Here is a 16,756-nt window from a genome sequence, read left to right as displayed (position 1 = left end):
GCGTAGTTTGCAGTGCATTCGCACCATTCCTATCCCTGTCCCTGTCCCCGTCCCGACTTGTCCCGACTTTGCTCGACTGCCGCTCGCTGCCGCTCGGGTCGTGGTCCATATGACAGCGCAAGCACGACAAACGTCTGCGGGACGAGACGAGACGAGACGACTAAGGAATAAATTCGTGGTTACAAATCAAATTTGGAACTCTACACTCCTACACAACAATAGGCGGTGACGTATTTCAGAAATCACCTGCCGATTCGAACTGTTTTGTCGTTTTCAAAGTCTTCTTGGCAAACTTGGTTAGCACATTCTCCCTCAAACTGTGTTAATTACTCCATTTTCGTACCATTACAGTAGTTTAAAAGGCTTAAAGAAGCATCTTTGTCACAACAGAGAGGTAGTTTGAAAATTGGGCTGGCGACATAAAAAAAAAACAGGAAGGGAGCCAGCAGCACCCGGGTTTCCCAGGCGGTCACCCATCCAAGTACTAGCCGGGCCCGATGATGCTTAACTTCGGTGATCGGACGAGAACCGGTGTATTCATCATGGTATGGCCGTTGGCGCTCATCTAATGTAGGAGCACGGCAGAATTCGCGTTCAGCTTTTCTCCCAACACACAAAATGTTAGTTTTCGGCCGCATTTGACGAAAGCGCTTCCTTCCGCAACCGCCAGTTCCTCGAGGACGGCGCGGGGAGGCGCGCCCGGCGTCCCAGCAGAGTGACGGCCGAATTGGCGGGCGCACCGCCGCGTGTGTGCTGCTCGTTGCACCCCCTGTCATTCGCTGGGCGCGTTCAGCCTTCGACACTAGCGGAGGACGCATCTTGTCCCTGGTGTTCAGCGGAGGGCCTGTGCGGGGTGTGGCAGTGTCGTGCTGGAGGGCCCACTGGTAGCGATGTGGGCTACCTCGCCTCGCCTCGCCTCGCCTCGCCTCGCCTCGCCTCACACCAGGTGTCTGCGTAGTTTGCAGTGCATTCGCACCATTCCTATCCCGGTCCCTGTCCCCGTCCCGACTTGTCGCGACTTTGCTCGACTGCCGCTCGCTGCCGCTCGGGTCGTGGTCCATATGACGGCGCAAGCACGACAAACGTCTGCGGGACGAGACGAGACGAGACGAGACGAGACGACTAAGGAATAAATTCGTGGTTACAAATCAAATTTGGAACTCTACACTCCTACACAACAATAGGTGGTGACGTATTTCAGAAATCACCTGCCGATTCGTAGTGTTTTGTCGTTTTCAAAGTCTTCTTGGCAAACTTGGTTAGCACATTCTCCCTCAAACTGAGTTAATTACTGCATTTTCGTACCATTACAGTAGTTTAAAAGGCTTAAGGAAGCATCTTTGTCACAACAGAAAGGTAGTTTGAAAATTGGGCTGGCGACATGACAAAAAAAAAACAGGAAGGGAGCCAGCAGCACCCGGGTTTCCCAGGCGGTCACCCATCCAAGTACTAGCCGTGCCCGATGATGCTTAACTTCGGTGATCGGACGAGAACCTGTGTATTCATCATGGTATGGCCGTTGGCGCTCATCTAATGTAGGAGCACGGCAGAATTCGCGTTCGGCTTTTCTCCCAACACACAAAATGTTAGTTTTCGGCCGCATTTGACGAAAGCGCTTCCTTCCGCAACCGCCAGTTCCTCGAGGACGGCGCGGGGAGGCGCGCCCGGCGTCCCAGCAGAGTGACGGCCGAATTGGCGGGCGCACCGCCGCGTGTGTGAGACGCACTGCTGCTCGTTGCACCCCCTGTCATTCGCTGGGCGCGTGCAGCCTTCGACACTAGCGGAGGACGCACCTTGTCCCTGGTGTTCAGCGGAGGGCCTGTGCGGGGTGTGGCAATGTCGTGCTGGAGGGCCCACTGGTAGCGATGTGGGCTTCCTCGCCTCGCCTCGCCTCGCCTCGCCTCGGCTCGCCTCGCCTCACACCAGGTGTCTGCGTAGTTTGCAGTGCATTCGCACCATTCCTATCCCTGTCCCTGTCCCCGTCCCGACTTGTCCCGACTTTGCTCGACTGCCGCTCGCTGCCGCTCGGGTCGTGGTCCATATGACAGCGCAAGCACGACAAACGTCTGCGGGACGAGACGAGACGAGACGACTAAGGAATAAATTCGTGGTTACAAATCAAATTTGGAACTCTACACTCCTACACAACAATAGGCGGTGACGTATTTCAGAAATCACCTGCCGATTCGAACTGTTTTGTCGTTTTCAAAGTCTTCTTGGCAAACTTGGTTAGCACATTCTCCCTCAAACTGTGTTAATTACTCCATTTTCGTACCATTACAGTAGTTTAAAAGGCTTAAAGAAGCATCTTTGTCACAACAGAGAGGTAGTTTGAAAATTGGGCTGGCGACATAAAAAAAAAACAGGAAGGGAGCCAGCAGCACCCGGGTTTCCCAGGCGGTCACCCATCCAAGTACTAGCCGGGCCCGATGATGCTTAACTTCGGTGATCGGACGAGAACCGGTGTATTCATCATGGTATGGCCGTTGGCGCTCATCTAATGTAGGAGCACGGCAGAATTCGCGTTCGGCTTTTCTCCCAACACACAAAATGTTAGTTTTCGGCCGCATTTGACGAAAGCGCTTCCTTCCGCAACCGCCAGTTCCTCGAGGACGGCGCGGGGAGGCGCGCCCGGCGTCCCAGCAGAGTGACGGCCGAATTGGCGGGCGCACCGCCGCGTGTGTGCTGCTCGTTGCACCCCCTGTCATTCGCTGGGCGCGTGTAGCCTTCGACACTAGCGGAGGACGCATCTTGTCCCTGGTGTTCAGCGGAGGGCCTGTGCGGGGTGTGGCAGTGTCGTGCTGGAGGGCCCACTGGTAGCGATGTGGGCTTCCTCGCCTCGCCTCGCCTCGCCTCGCCGCGCCTCACACCAGGTGTCTGCGTAGTTTGCAGTGCATTCGCACCATTCCTATCCCGGTCCCTGTCCCCGTCCCGACTTGTCGCGACTTTGCTCGACTGCCGCTCGCTGCCGCTCGGGTCGTGGTCCATATGACAGCGCAAGCACGACAAACGTCTGCGGGACGAGACGAGACGAGACGAGACGAGACGACTAAGGAATAAATTCGTCGTTACAAATCAAATTTGGAACTCTACACTCCTACACAACAATAGGCGGTGACGTATTTCAGAAATCACCTGCCGATTCGTAGTGTTTTGTCGTTTTCAAAGTCTTCTTGGCAATCTTGGTTAGCACATTCTCCCTCAAACTGAGTTAATTACTGCATTTTCGTACCATTACAGTAGTTTAAAAGGCTTAAGGAAGCATCTTTGTCACAACAGAAAGGTAGTTTGAAAATTGGGCTGGCGACGTGACAAAAAAAAAAACAGGAAGGGAGCCAACAGCACCCGGGTTTCCCAGGCGGTCACCCATCCAAGTACTAGCCGTGCCCGATGATGCTTAACTTCGGTGATCGGACGAGAACCTGTGTATTCATAATGGTATGGCCGTTGGCGCTCATCTAATGTAGGAGCACGGCAGAATTCGCGTTCGGCTTTTCTCACAACACACAAAATGTTAGTTTTCGGCCGCATTTGACGAAAGCGCTTCCTTCCGCAACCGCCAGTTCCTCGAGGACGGCGCGGGGAGGCGCGCCCGGCGTCCCAGCAGAGTGACGGCCGAATTGGCGGGCGCACCGCCGCGTGTGTGAGACGCACTGCTGCTCGTTGCACCCCCTGTCATTCGCTGGGCGCGTGCAGCCTTCGACACTAGCGGAGGACGCACCTTGTCCCTGGTGTTCAGCGGAGGGCCTGTGCGGGGTGTGGCAATGTCGTGCTGGAGGGCCCACTGGTAGCGATGTGGGCTTCCTCGCCTCGCCTCGCCTCGCCTCGCCTCGGCTCGCCTCGCCTCACACCAGGTGTCTGCGTAGTTTGCAGTGCATTCGCACCATTCCTATCCCTGTCCCTGTCCCCGTCCCGACTTGTCCCGACTTTGCTCGACTGCCGCTCGCTGCCGCTCGGGTCGTGGTCCATATGACAGCGCAAGCACGACAAACGTCTGCGGGACGAGACGAGACGAGACGACTAAGGGATAAATTCGTGGTTACAAATCAAATTTGGAACTCTACACTCCTACACAACAATAGGCGGTGACGTATTTCAGAAATCACCTGCCGATTCGAACTGTTTTGTCGTTTTCAAAGTCTTCTTGGCAAACTTGGTTAGCACATTCTCCCTCAAACTGTGTTAATTACTCCATTTTCGTACCATTACAGTAGTTTAAAAGGCTTAAAGAAGCATCTTTGTCACAACAGAGAGGTAGTTTGAAAATTGGGCTGGCGACATAAAAAAAAAACAGGAAGGGAGCCAGCAGCACCCGGGTTTCCCAGGCGGTCACCCATCCAAGTACTAGCCGGGCCCGATGATGCTTAACTTCGGTGATCGGACGAGAACCGGTGTATTCATCATGGTATGGCCGTTGGCGCTCATCTAATGTAGGAGCACGGCAGAATTCGCGTTCGGCTTTTCTCCCAACACACAAAATGTTAGTTTTCGGCCGCATTTGACGAAAGCGCTTCCTTCCGCAACCGCCAGTTCCTCGAGGACGGCGCGGGGAGGCGCGCCCGGCGTCCCAGCAGAGTGACGGCCGAATTGGCGGGCGCACCGCCGCGTGTGTGCTGCTCGTTGCACCCCCTGTCATTCGCTGGGCGCGTGTAGCCTTCGACACTAGCGGAGGACGCATCTTGTCCCTGGTGTTCAGCGGAGGGCCTGTGCGGGGTGTGGCAGTGTCGTGCTGGAGGGCCCACTGGTAGCGATGTGGGCTTCCTCGCCTCGCCTCGCCTCGCCTCGCCGCGCCTCACACCAGGTGTCTGCGTAGTTTGCAGTGCATTCGCACCATTCCTATCCCGGTCCCTGTCCCCGTCCCGACTTGTCGCGACTTTGCTCGACTGCCGCTCGCTGCCGCTCGGGTCGTGGTCCATATGACAGCGCAAGCACGACAAACGTCTGCGGGACGAGACGAGACGAGACGAGACGAGACGACTAAGGAATAAATTCGTCGTTACAAATCAAATTTGGAACTCTACACTCCTACACAACAATAGGCGGTGACGTATTTCAGAAATCACCTGCCGATTCGTAGTGTTTTGTCGTTTTCAAAGTCTTCTTGGCAATCTTGGTTAGCACATTCTCCCTCAAACTGAGTTAATTACTGCATTTTCGTACCATTACAGTAGTTTAAAAGGCTTAAGGAAGCATCTTTGTCACAACAGAAAGGTAGTTTGAAAATTGGGCTGGCGACGTGACAAAAAAAAAACAGGAAGGGAGCCAACAGCACCCGGGTTTCCCAGGCGGTCACCCATCCAAGTACTAGCCGTGCCCGATGATGCTTAACTTCGGTGATCGGACGAGAACCTGTGTATTCATAATGGTATGGCCGTTGGCGCTCATCTAATGTAGGAGCACGGCAGAATTCGCGTTCGGCTTTTCTCACAACACACAAAATGTTAGTTTTCGGCCGCATTTGACGAAAGCGCTTCCTTCCGCAACCGCCAGTTCCTCGAGGACGGCGCGGGGAGGCGCGCCCGGCGTCCCAGCAGAGTGACGGCCGAATTGGCGGGCGCACCGCCGCGTGTGTGAGACGCACTGCTGCTCGTTGCACCCCCTGTCATTCGCTGGGCGCGTGCAGCCTTCGACACTAGCGGAGGACGCACCTTGTCCCTGGTGTTCAGCGGAGGGCCTGTGCGGGGTGTGGCAATGTCGTGCTGGAGGGCCCACTGGTAGCGATGTGGGCTTCCTCGCCTCGCCTCGCCTCGCCTCGCCTCGGCTCGCCTCGCCTCACACCAGGTGTCTGCGTAGTTTGCAGTGCATTCGCACCATTCCTATCCCTGTCCCTGTCCCCGTCCCGACTTGTCCCGACTTTGCTCGACTGCCGCTCGCTGCCGCTCGGGTCGTGGTCCATATGACAGCGCAAGCACGACAAACGTCTGCGGGACGAGACGAGACGAGACGACTAAGGGATAAATTCGTGGTTACAAATCAAATTTGGAACTCTACACTCCTACACAACAATAGGCGGTTACGTATTTCAGAAATCACCTGCCGATTCGAACTGTTTTGTCGTTTTCAAAGTCTTCTTGGCAAACTTGGTTAGCACATTCTCCCTCAAACTGAGTTAATTACTGCATTTTCGTACCATTACAGTAGTTTAAAAGGCTTAAAGAAGCATCTTTGTCACAACAGCGAGGTAGTTTGAAAATTGGGCTGGCGACATAAAAAAAAAAACAGGAAGGGAGCCAGCAGCACCCGGGTTTCCCAGGCGGTCACCCATCCAAGTACTAGCCGGGCCCGATGATGCTTAACTTCGGTGATCGGACGAGAACCGGTGTATTCATCATGGTATGGCCGTTGGCGCTCATCTAATGTAGGAGCACGGCAGAATTCGCGTTCGGCTTTTCTCCCAACACACAAAATGTTAGTTTTCGGCCGCATTTGACGAAAGCGCTTCCTTCCGCAACCGCCAGTTCCTCGAGGACGGCGCGGGGAGGCGCGCCCGGCGTCCCAGCAGAGTGACGGCCGAATTGGCGGGCGCACCGCCGCGTGTGTGCTGCTCGTTGCACCCCCTGTCATTCGCTGGGCGCGTTCAGCCTTCGACACTAGCGGAGGACGCATCTTGTCCCTGGTGTTCAGCGGAGGGCCTGTGCGGGGTGTGGCAGTGTCGTGCTGGAGGGCCCACTGGTAGCGATGTGGGCTTCCTCGCCTCGCCTCGCCTCGCCACGCCTCGCCGCGCCTCACACCAGGTGTCTGCGTAGTTTGCAGTGCATTCGCACCATTCCTATCTCGGTCCCTGTCCCCGTCCCGACTTGTCGCGACTTTGCTCGACTGCCGCTCGCTGCCGCTCGGGTCGTGGTCCATATGACAGCGCAAGCACGACAAACGTCTGCGGGACGAGACGAGACGAGACGAGACGAGACGACTAAGGAATAAATTCGTGGTTACAAATCAAATTTGGAACTCTACACTCCTACACAACAATAGGCGGTGACGTATTTCAGAAATCACCTGCCGATTCGTAGTGTTTTGTCGTTTTCAAAGTCTTCTTGGCAAACTTGGTTAGCACATTCTCCCTCAAACTGAGTTAATTACTGCATTTTCGTACCATTACAGTAGTTTAAAAGGCTTAAGGAAGCATCTTTGTCACAACAGAAAGGTAGTTTGAAAATTGGGCTGGCGACATGACAAAAAAAAAACAGGAAGGGAGCCAACAGCACCCGGGTTTCCCAGGCGGTCACCCATCCAAGTACTAGCCGTGCCCGATGATGCTTAACTTCGGTGATCGGACGAGAACCTGTGTATTCATCATGGTATGGCCGTTGGCGCTCATCTAATGTAGGAGCACGGCAGAATTCGCGTTCGGCTTTTCTCACAACACACAAAATGTTAGTTTTCGGCCGCATTTGACGAAAGCGCTTCCTTCCGCAACCGCCAGTTCCTCGAGGACGGCGCGGGGAGGCGCGCCCGGCGTCCCAGCAGAGTGACGGCCGAATTGGCGGGCGCACCGCCGCGTGTGTGAGACGCACTGCTGCTCGTTGCACCCCCTGTCATTCGCTGGGCGCGTGCAGCCTTCGACACTAGCGGAGGACGCACCTTGTCCCTGGTGTTCAGCGGAGGGCCTGTGCGGGGTGTGGCTATGTCGTGCTGGAGGGCCCACTGGTAGCGATGTGGGCTTCCTCGCCTCGCCTCGCCTCGCCTCGCCTCGGCTCGCCTCGCCTCACACCAGGTGTCTGCGTAGTTTGCAGTGCATTCGCACCATTCCTATCCCTGTCCCTGTCGCCGTCCCGACTTGTCCCGACTTTGCTCGACTGCCGCTCGCTGCCGCTAGGGTCGTGGTCCATATGACAGCGCAAGCACGACAAACGTCTGCGGGACGAGACGAGACGAGACGACTAAGGAATAAATTCGTGGTTACAAATCAAATTTGGAACTCTACACTCCTACACAACAATAGGCGGTGACGTATTTCAGAAATCACCTGCCGATTCGAACTGTTTTGTCGTTTTCAAAGTCTTCTTGGCAAACTTGGTTAGCACATTCTCCCTCAAACTGTGTTAATTACTCCATTTTCGTACCATTACAGTAGTTTAAAAGGCTTAAAGAAGCATCTTTGTCACAACAGAGAGGTAGTTTGAAAATTGGGCTGGCGACATAAAAAAAAAACAGGAAGGGAGCCAGCAGCACCCGGGTTTCCCAGGCGGTCACCCATCCAAGTACTAGCCGGGCCCGATGATGCTTAACTTCGGTGATCGGACGAGAACCGGTGTATTCATCATGGTATGGCCGTTGGCGCTCATCTAATGTAGGAGCACGGCAGAATTCGCGTTCGGCTTTTCTCCCAACACACAAAATGTTAGTTTTCGGCCGCATTTGACGAAAGCGCTTCCTTCCGCAACCGCCAGTTCCTCGAGGACGGCGCGGGGAGGCGCGCCCGGCGTCCCAGCAGAGTGACGGCCGAATTGGCGGGCGCACCGCCGCGTGTGTGCTGCTCGTTGCACCCCCTGTCATTCGCTGGGCGCGTTCAGCCTTCGACACTAGCGGAGGACGCATCTTGTCCCTGGTGTTCAGCGGAGGGCCTGTGCGGGGTGTGGCAGTGTCGTGCTGGAGGGCCCACTGGTAGCGATGTGGGCTTCCTCGCCTCGCCTCGCCTCGCCTCGCCTCGCCGCGCCTCACACCAGGTGTCTGCGTAGTTTGCAGTGCATTCGCACCATTCCTATCCCGGTCCCTGTCCCCGTCCCGACTTGTCGCGACTTTGCTCGACTGCCGCTCGCTGCCGCTCGGGTCGTGGTCCATATGACAGCGCAAGCACGACAAACGTCTGCGGGACGAGACGAGACGAGACGAGACGAGACGACTAAGGAATAAATTCGTGGTTACAAATCAAATTTGGAACTCTACACTCCTACACAACAATAGGCGGTGACGTATTTCAGAAATCACCTGCCGATTCGTACTGTTTTGTCGTTTTCAAAGTCTTCTTGGCAAACTTGGTTAGCACATTCTCCCTCAAACTGAGTTAATTACTGCATTTTCGTACCATTACAGTAGTTTAAAAGGCTTAAGGAAGCATCTTTGTCACAACAGAAAGGTAGTTTGAAAATTGGGCTGGCGACATGACAAAAAAAAAACAGGAAGGGAGCCAACAGCACCCGGGTTTCCCAGGCGGTCACCCATCCAAGTACTAGCCGTGCCCGATGATGCTTAACTTCGGTGATCGGACGAGAACCTGTGTATTCATCATGGTATGGCCGTTGGCGCTCATCTAATGTAGGAGCACGGCAGAATTCGCGTTCGGCTTTTCTCACAACACACAAAATGTTAGTTTTCGGCCGCATTTGACGAAAGCGCTTCCTTCCGCAACCGCCAGTTCCTCGAGGACGGCGCGGGGAGGCGCGCCCGGCGTCCCAGCAGAGTGACGGCCGAATTGGCGGGCGCACCGCCGCGTGTGTGAGACGCACTGCTGCTCGTTGCACCCCCTGTCATTCGCTGGGCGCGTGCAGCCTTCGACACTAGCGGAGGACGCACCTTGTCCCTGGTGTTCAGCGGAGGGCCTGTGCGGGGTGTGGCAATGTCGTGCTGGAGGGCCCACTGGTAGCGATGTGGGCTTCCTCGCCTCGCCTCGCCTCGCCTCGCCTCGGCTCGCCTCGCCTCACACCAGGTGTCTGCGTAGTTTGCAGTGCATTCGCACCATTCCTATCCCTGTCCCTGTCCCCGTCCCGACTTGTCCCGACTTTGCTCGACTGCCGCTCGCTGCCGCTCGGGTCGTGGTCCATATGACAGCGCAAGCACGACAAACGTCTGCGGGACGAGACGAGACGAGACGACTAAGGAATAAATTCGTGGTTACAAATCAAATTTGGAACTCTACACTCCTACACAACAATAGGCGGTGACGTATTTCAGAAATCACCTGCCGATTCGAACTGTTTTGTCGTTTTCAAAGTCTTCTTGGCAAACTTGGTTAGCACATTCTCCCTCAAACTGTGTTAATTACTCCATTTTCGTACCATTACAGTAGTTTAAAAGGCTTAAAGAAGCATCTTTGTCACAACAGAGAGGTAGTTTGAAAATTGGGCTGGCGACATAAAAAAAAAACAGGAAGGGAGCCAGCAGCACCCGGGTTTCCCAGGCGGTCACCCATCCAAGTACTAGCCGGGCCCGATGATGCTTAACTTCGGTGATCGGACGAGAACCGGTATATTCATCATGGTATGGCCGTTGGCGCTCATCTAATGTAGGAGCACGGCAGAATTCGCGTTCGGCTTTTCTCCCAACACACAAAATGTTAGTTTTCGGCCGCATTTGACGAAAGCGCTTCCTTCCGCAACCGCCAGTTCCTCGAGGACGGCGCGGGGAGGCGCGCCCGGCGTCCCAGCAGAGTGACGGCCGAATTGGCGGGCGCACCGCCGCGTGTGTGCTGCTCGTTGCACCCCCTGTCATTCGCTGGGCGCGTTCAGCCTTCGACACTAGCGGAGGACGCATCTTGTCCCTGGTGTTCAGCGGAGGGCCTGTGCGGGGTGTGGCAGTGTCGTGCTGGAGGGCCCACTGGTAGCGATGTGGGCTTCCTCGCCTCGCCTCGCCTCGCCTCGCCTCGCCGCGCCTCACACCAGGTGTCTGCGTAGTTTGCAGTGCATTCGCACCATTCCTATCTCGGTCCCTGTCCCCGTCCCGACTTGTCGCGACTTTGCTCGACTGCCGCTCGCTGCCGCTCGGGTCGTGGTCCATATGACAGCGCAAGCACGACAAACGTCTGCGGGACGAGACGAGACGAGACGAGACGAGAAGACTAAGGAATAAATTCGTGGTTACAAATCAAATTTGGAACTCTACACTCCTACACAACAATAGGCGGTGACGTATTTCAGAAATCACCTGCCGATTCGTAGTGTTTTGTCGTTTTCAAAGTCTTCTTGGCAAACTTGGTTAGCACATTCTCCCTCAAACTGAGTTAATTACTGCATTTTCGTACCATTACCGTAGTTTAAAAGGCTTAAGGAAGCATCTTTGTCACAACAGAAAGGTAGTTTGAAAATTGGGCTGGCGACATGACAAAAAAAAAACAGGAAGGGAGCCAACAGCACCCGGGTTTCCCAGGCGGTCACCCATCCAAGTACTAGCCGTGCCCGATGATGCTTAACTTCGGTGATCGGACGAGAACCTGTGTATTCATCATGGTATGGCCGTTGGCGCTCATCTAATGTAGGAGCACGGCAGAATTCGCGTTCGGCTTTTCTCACAACACACAAAATGTTAGTTTTCGGCCGCATTTGACGAAAGCGCTTCCTTCCGCAACCGCCAGTTCCTCGAGGACGGCGCGGGGAGGCGCGCCCGGCGTCCCAGCAGAGTGACGGCCGAATTGGCGGGCGCACCGCCGCGTGTGTGAGACGCACTGCTGCTCGTTGCACCCCCTGTCATTCGCTGGGCGCGTGCAGCCTTCGACACTAGCGGAGGACGCACCTTGTCCCTGGTGTTCAGCGGAGGGCCTGTGCGGGGTGTGGCTATGTCGTGCTGGAGGGCCCACTGGTAGCGATGTGGGCTTCCTCGCCTCGCCTCGCCTCGCCTCGCCTCGGCTCGCCTCGCCTCACACCAGGTGTCTGCGTAGTTTGCAGTGCATTCGCACCATTCCTATCCCTGTCCCTGTCGCCGTCCCGACTTGTCCCGACTTTGCTCGACTGCCGCTCGCTGCCGCTAGGGTCGTGGTCCATATGACAGCGCAAGCACGACAAACGTCTGCGGGACGAGACGAGACGAGACGACTAAGGAATAAATTCGTGGTTACAAATCAAATTTGGAACTCTACACTCCTACACAACAATAGGCGGTGACGTATTTCAGAAATCACCTGCCGATTCGAACTGTTTTGTCGTTTTCAAAGTCTTCTTGGCAAACTTGGTTAGCACATTCTCCCTCAAACTGTGTTAATTACTCCATTTTCGTACCATTACAGTAGTTTAAAAGGCTTAAAGAAGCATCTTTGTCACAACAGAGAGGTAGTTTGAAAATTGGGCTGGCGACATAAAAAAAAAACAGGAAGGGAGCCAGCAGCACCCGGGTTTCCCAGGCGGTCACCCATCCAAGTACTAGCCGGGCCCGATGATGCTTAACTTCGGTGATCGGACGAGAACCGGTGTATTCATCATGGTATGGCCGTTGGCGCTCATCTAATGTAGGAGCACGGCAGAATTCGCGTTCGGCTTTTCTCCCAACACACAAAATGTTAGTTTTCGGCCGCATTTGACGAAAGCGCTTCCTTCCGCAACCGCCAGTTCCTCGAGGACGGCGCGGGGAGGCGCGCCCGGCGTCCCAGCAGAGTGACGGCCGAATTGGCGGGCGCACCGCCGCGTGTGTGCTGCTCGTTGCACCCCCTGTCATTCGCTGGGCGCGTTCAGCCTTCGACACTAGCGGAGGACGCATCTTGTCCCTGGTGTTCAGCGGAGGGCCTGTGCGGGGTGTGGCAGTGTCGTGCTGGAGGGCCCACTGGTAGCGATGTGGGCTTCCTCGCCTCGCCTCGCCTCGCCTCGCCTCGCCGCGCCTCACACCAGGTGTCTGCGTAGTTTGCAGTGCATTCGCACCATTCCTATCCCGGTCCCTGTCCCCGTCCCGACTTGTCGCGACTTTGCTCGACTGCCGCTCGCTGCCGCTCGGGTCGTGGTCCATATGACAGCGCAAGCACGACAAACGTCTGCGGGACGAGACGAGACGAGACGACTAAGGGATAAATTCGTGGTTACAAATCAAATTTGGAACTCTACACTCCTACACAACAATAGGCGGTGAGGTATTTCAGAAATCACCTGCCGATTCGAACTGTTTTGTCGTTTTCAAAGTCTTCTTGGCAAACTTGGTTAGCACATTCTCCCTCAAACTGAGTTAATTACTGCATTTTCGTACCATTACAGTAGTTTAAAAGGCTTAAAGAAGCATCTTTGTCACAACAGAGAGGTAGTTTGAAAATTGGGCTGGCGACATAAAAAAAAAAAAAAACAGGAAGGGAGCCAGCAGCACCCGGGTTTCCCATGCGGTCACCCATCCAAGTACTAGCCGGGCCCGATGATGCTTAACTTCGGTGATCGGACGAGAACCGGTGTATTCATCATGGTATGGCCGTTGGCGCTCATCTAATGTAGGAGCACGGCAGAATTCGCGTTCGGCTTTTCTCCCAACACACAAAATGTTAGTTTTCGGCCGCATTTGACGAAAGCGCTTCCTTCCGCAACCGCCAGTTCCTCGAGGACGGCGCGGGGAGGCGCGCCCGGCGTCCCAGCAGAGTGACGGCCGAATTGGCGGGCGCACCGCCGCGTGTGTGAGACGCACTGCTGCTCGTTGCACCCCCTGTCATTCGCTGGGCGCGTTCAGCCTTCGACACTAGCGGAGGACGCATCTTGTCCCTGGTGTTCAGCGGAGGGCCTGTGCGGGGTGTGGCAGTGTCGTGCTGGAGGGCCCACTGGTAGCGATGTGGGCTTCCTCGCCTCGCCTCGCCTCGCCTCGCTTCGTCGCGCCTCACACCAGGTGTCTGCGTAGTTTGCAGTGCATTCGCACCATTCCTATCCCGGTCCCTGTCCCCGTCCCGACTAGTCCCGACTTTGCTCGACTGCCGCTCGCTGCCGCTCGGGTCGTGGTCCATATGACAGCGCAAGCACGACAAACGTCTGCGGGACGAGACGAGACGAGACGAGACGAGACGACTAAGGAATAAATTCGTGGTTACAAATCAAATTTGGAACTCTACACTCCTACACAACAATAGGCGGTGACGTATTTCAGAAATCACCTGCCGATTCGTACTGTTTTGTCGTTTTCAAAGTCTTCTTGGCAAACTTGGTTAGCACATTCTCCCTCAAACTGAGTTAATTACTGCATTTTCGTACCATTACAGTAGTTTAAAGGCTTAAGGAAGCATCTTTGTCACAACAGAAAGGTAGTTTGAAAATTGGGCTGGCGACATTACAAAAAAAAAAAAACAGGAAGGGAGCCAACAGCACCCGGGTTTCCCAGGCGGTCACCCATCCAAGTACTAGCCGGGCCCGATGATGCTTAACTTCGGTGATCGGACGAGAACCGGTGTATTCATCATGGTATGGCCGTTGGCGCTCATCTAATGTAGGAGCACGGCAGAATTCGCGTTCGGCTTTTCTCCCAACACACAAAATGTTAGTTTTCGGCCGCATTTGACGAAAGCGCTTCCTTCCGCAACCGCCAGTTCCTCGAGGACGGAGCGATGAGGCGCGCCCGGCGTCCCAGCAGAGTGACGGCCGAATTGGCGGGCGCACCGCCGCGTGTGTGAGACGCACTGCTGCTCGTTGCACCCCCTGTCATTCGCTGGGCGCGTGTAGCCTTCGACACTAGCGGAGGACGCATCTTGTCCCTGGTGTTCAGCGGAGGGCCTGTGCGGGGTGTGGCAGTGTCGTGCTGGAGGGCCCACTGGTAGCGATGTGGGCTTCCTCGCCTCGCCTCGCCTCGCCTCGCCTCGCCTCGCCGCGCCTCACACCAGGTGTCTGCGTAGTTTGCAGTGCATTCGCACCATTCCTATCCCGGTCCCTGTCCCCGTCCCGACTTGTCCCGACTTTGCTCGACTGCCGCTCGCTGCCGCTCGGGTCGTGGTCCATATGACAGCGCAAGCACGACAAACGTCTGCGGGACGAGACGAGACGAGACGAGACGAGACGAGACGACTAAGGAATAAATTCGTGGTTACAAATCAAATTTGGAACTCTACACTCCTACACAAGAATAGGCGGTGACGTATTTCAGAAATCACCTGCCGATTCGTACTGTTTTGTCGTTTTCAAAGTCTTCTTGGCAAACTTGGTTAGCACATTCTCCCTCAAACTGAGTTAATTACTGCATTTTCGTACCATTACAGTAGTTTAAAAGGCTTAAGGAAGCATCTTTGTCACAACAGAAAGGTAGTTTGAAAATTGGGCTGGCGACATTACAAAAAAAAAAAAAAACAGAAAGGGAGCCAACAGCACCCGGGTTTCCCAGGCGGTCACCCATCCAAGTACTAGCCGGACCCGATGATGCTTAACTTCGGTGATCGGACGAGAACCGGTGTATTCATCATGGTATGGCCGTTGGCGCTCATCTAATGTAGGAGCACGGCAGAATTCGCGTTCGGCTTTTCTCCCAACACACAAAACGTTAGTTTTCGGCCGCATTTGACGAAAGCGCTTCCTTCCGCAACCGCCAGTTCCTCGAGGACGGCGCGGGGAGGCGCGCCCGGCGTCCCAGCAGAGTGACGGCCGAATTGGCGGGCGCACCGCCGCGTGTGTGAGACGCACTGCTGCTCGTTGCACCCCCTGTCATTCGCTGGGCGCGTTCAGCCTTCGACACTAGCGGAGGACGCATCTTGTCCCTGGTGTTCAGCGGAGGGCCTGTGCGGGGTGTGGCAGTGTCGTGCTGGAGGGCCCACTGGTAGCGATGTGGGATTCCTCGCCTCGCCTCGCCTCGCCTCGCCGCGCCTCACACCAGGTGTCTGCGTAGTTTGCAGTGCATTCGCACCATTCCTATCCCTGTCCCTGTCCCCGTCCCGACTTGTCCCGACTTTGCTCGACTGCCGCTCGCTGCCGCTCGGGTCGTGGTCCATATGACAGCGCAAGCACGACAAACGTCTGCGGGACGAGACGAGACGAGACGAGACGAGACGAGACGACTAAGGAATAAATTCGTGGTTACAAATCAAATTTGGAACTCTACACTCCTACACAAGAATAGGCGGTGACGTATTTCAGAAATCACCTGCCGATTCGTACTGTTTTGTCGTTTTCAAAGTCTTCTTGGCAAACTTGGTTAGCACATTCTCCCTCAAACTGAGTTAATTACTGCATTTTCGTACCATTACAGTAGTTTAAAAGGCTTAAGGAAGCATCTTTGTCACAACAGAAAGGTAGTTTGAAAATTGGGCTGGCGACATTACAAAAAAAAAAAAACAGAAAGGGAGCCAACAGCACCCGGGTTTCCCAGGCGGTCACCCATCCAAGTACTAGCCGGACCCGATGATGCTTAACTTCGGTGATCGGACGAGAACCGGTGTATTCATCATGGTATGGCCGTTGGCGCTCATCTAATGTAGGAGCACGGCAGAATTCGCGTTCGGCTTTTCTCACAACACACAAAATGTTAGTTTTCGGCCGCATTTGACGAAAGCGCTTCCTTCCGCAACCGCCAGTTCCTCGAGGACGGCGCGGGGAGGCGCGCCCGGCGTCCCAGCAGAGTGACGGCCGAATTGGCGGGCGCACCGCCGCGTGTGTGAGACGCACTGCTGCTCGTTGCACCCCCTGTCATTCGCTGGGCGCGTTCAGCCTTCGACACTAGCGGAGGACGCATCTTGTCCCTGGTGTTCAGCGGAGGGCCTGTGCGGGGTGTGGCAGTGTCGTGCTGGAGGGCCCACTGGTAGCGATGTGGGATTCCTCGCCTCGCCTCGCCTCGCCTCGCCGCGCCTCACACCAGGTGTCTGCGTAGTTTGCAGTGCATTCGCACCATTCCTATCCCTGTCCCTGTCCCCGTCCCGACTTGTCCCGACTTTGCTCGACTGCCGCTCGCTGCCGCTCGGGTCGTGGTCCATATGACAGCGCAAGCACGACAAACGTCTGCGGGACGAGACGAGACGAGACGAGACGAGACGAGACGACTAAGGAATAAATTCGTGGTTACAAATCAAATTTGGAACTCTACACTCCTACACAAGAATAGGCGGTGACGTATTTCAGAAATCACCTGCCGATTCGTACTGTTTTGTCGTTTTCAAAGTCTTCTTGGCAAACTTGGT

At 55.3% G+C, this 16,756-nt stretch overlaps 17 non-coding genes across 17 annotated transcripts; all 17 read right to left on the bottom strand.

Moving 5' to 3' along the window:
* Window positions 1–440: 440 nt before the first annotated feature.
* On the bottom strand, window positions 441–559 carry LOC126178178 (5S ribosomal RNA). The gene has a single exon (XR_007536091.1). It is a non-coding gene; the product is annotated as a 5S ribosomal RNA (ribosomal RNA).
* Window positions 560–1,405: 846 nt separating this feature from the next.
* On the bottom strand, window positions 1,406–1,524 carry LOC126178473 (5S ribosomal RNA). Its single transcript, XR_007536370.1, has one exon. It is a non-coding gene; the product is annotated as a 5S ribosomal RNA (ribosomal RNA).
* An 848-nt stretch (window positions 1,525–2,372) lies between these two features.
* On the bottom strand, window positions 2,373–2,491 carry LOC126178177 (5S ribosomal RNA). The gene has a single exon (XR_007536090.1). It is a non-coding gene; the product is annotated as a 5S ribosomal RNA (ribosomal RNA).
* An 842-nt stretch (window positions 2,492–3,333) lies between these two features.
* Window positions 3,334–3,452, bottom strand: LOC126178410 (5S ribosomal RNA). The gene has a single exon (XR_007536314.1). It is a non-coding gene; the product is annotated as a 5S ribosomal RNA (ribosomal RNA).
* An 848-nt stretch (window positions 3,453–4,300) lies between these two features.
* On the bottom strand, window positions 4,301–4,419 carry LOC126178175 (5S ribosomal RNA). Its single transcript, XR_007536088.1, has one exon. It is a non-coding gene; the product is annotated as a 5S ribosomal RNA (ribosomal RNA).
* An 841-nt stretch (window positions 4,420–5,260) lies between these two features.
* Window positions 5,261–5,379, bottom strand: LOC126178399 (5S ribosomal RNA). The gene has a single exon (XR_007536303.1). It is a non-coding gene; the product is annotated as a 5S ribosomal RNA (ribosomal RNA).
* Window positions 5,380–6,228: 849 nt separating this feature from the next.
* LOC126178174 (5S ribosomal RNA) lies at window positions 6,229–6,347 on the bottom strand. Its single transcript, XR_007536087.1, has one exon. It is a non-coding gene; the product is annotated as a 5S ribosomal RNA (ribosomal RNA).
* An 846-nt stretch (window positions 6,348–7,193) lies between these two features.
* Window positions 7,194–7,312, bottom strand: LOC126178309 (5S ribosomal RNA). The gene has a single exon (XR_007536216.1). It is a non-coding gene; the product is annotated as a 5S ribosomal RNA (ribosomal RNA).
* An 848-nt stretch (window positions 7,313–8,160) lies between these two features.
* LOC126178173 (5S ribosomal RNA) lies at window positions 8,161–8,279 on the bottom strand. Its single transcript, XR_007536086.1, has one exon. It is a non-coding gene; the product is annotated as a 5S ribosomal RNA (ribosomal RNA).
* Window positions 8,280–9,125: 846 nt separating this feature from the next.
* Window positions 9,126–9,244, bottom strand: LOC126178308 (5S ribosomal RNA). Its single transcript, XR_007536215.1, has one exon. It is a non-coding gene; the product is annotated as a 5S ribosomal RNA (ribosomal RNA).
* An 848-nt stretch (window positions 9,245–10,092) lies between these two features.
* Window positions 10,093–10,211, bottom strand: LOC126178253 (5S ribosomal RNA). The gene has a single exon (XR_007536163.1). It is a non-coding gene; the product is annotated as a 5S ribosomal RNA (ribosomal RNA).
* Window positions 10,212–11,057: 846 nt separating this feature from the next.
* On the bottom strand, window positions 11,058–11,176 carry LOC126178307 (5S ribosomal RNA). Its single transcript, XR_007536214.1, has one exon. It is a non-coding gene; the product is annotated as a 5S ribosomal RNA (ribosomal RNA).
* Window positions 11,177–12,024: 848 nt separating this feature from the next.
* LOC126178172 (5S ribosomal RNA) lies at window positions 12,025–12,143 on the bottom strand. The gene has a single exon (XR_007536085.1). It is a non-coding gene; the product is annotated as a 5S ribosomal RNA (ribosomal RNA).
* Window positions 12,144–12,981: 838 nt separating this feature from the next.
* LOC126178225 (5S ribosomal RNA) lies at window positions 12,982–13,100 on the bottom strand. Its single transcript, XR_007536136.1, has one exon. It is a non-coding gene; the product is annotated as a 5S ribosomal RNA (ribosomal RNA).
* Window positions 13,101–13,958: 858 nt separating this feature from the next.
* Window positions 13,959–14,077, bottom strand: LOC126178055 (5S ribosomal RNA). Its single transcript, XR_007535972.1, has one exon. It is a non-coding gene; the product is annotated as a 5S ribosomal RNA (ribosomal RNA).
* An 871-nt stretch (window positions 14,078–14,948) lies between these two features.
* Window positions 14,949–15,067, bottom strand: LOC126178142 (5S ribosomal RNA). The gene has a single exon (XR_007536056.1). It is a non-coding gene; the product is annotated as a 5S ribosomal RNA (ribosomal RNA).
* Window positions 15,068–15,926: 859 nt separating this feature from the next.
* LOC126178140 (5S ribosomal RNA) lies at window positions 15,927–16,045 on the bottom strand. Its single transcript, XR_007536054.1, has one exon. It is a non-coding gene; the product is annotated as a 5S ribosomal RNA (ribosomal RNA).
* Between the last annotated feature and the right edge of the window lie 711 nt (window positions 16,046–16,756).

Source organism: Schistocerca cancellata, chromosome 3 (genome assembly GCF_023864275.1).
Source record: "Schistocerca cancellata isolate TAMUIC-IGC-003103 chromosome 3, iqSchCanc2.1, whole genome shotgun sequence".
Taxonomy (NCBI): domain Eukaryota; kingdom Metazoa; phylum Arthropoda; class Insecta; order Orthoptera; family Acrididae; genus Schistocerca; species Schistocerca cancellata.
The sequence above is the reverse complement of the archived record's forward strand: the minus strand, read 5'-3'. Positions and strand labels throughout refer to the sequence as shown.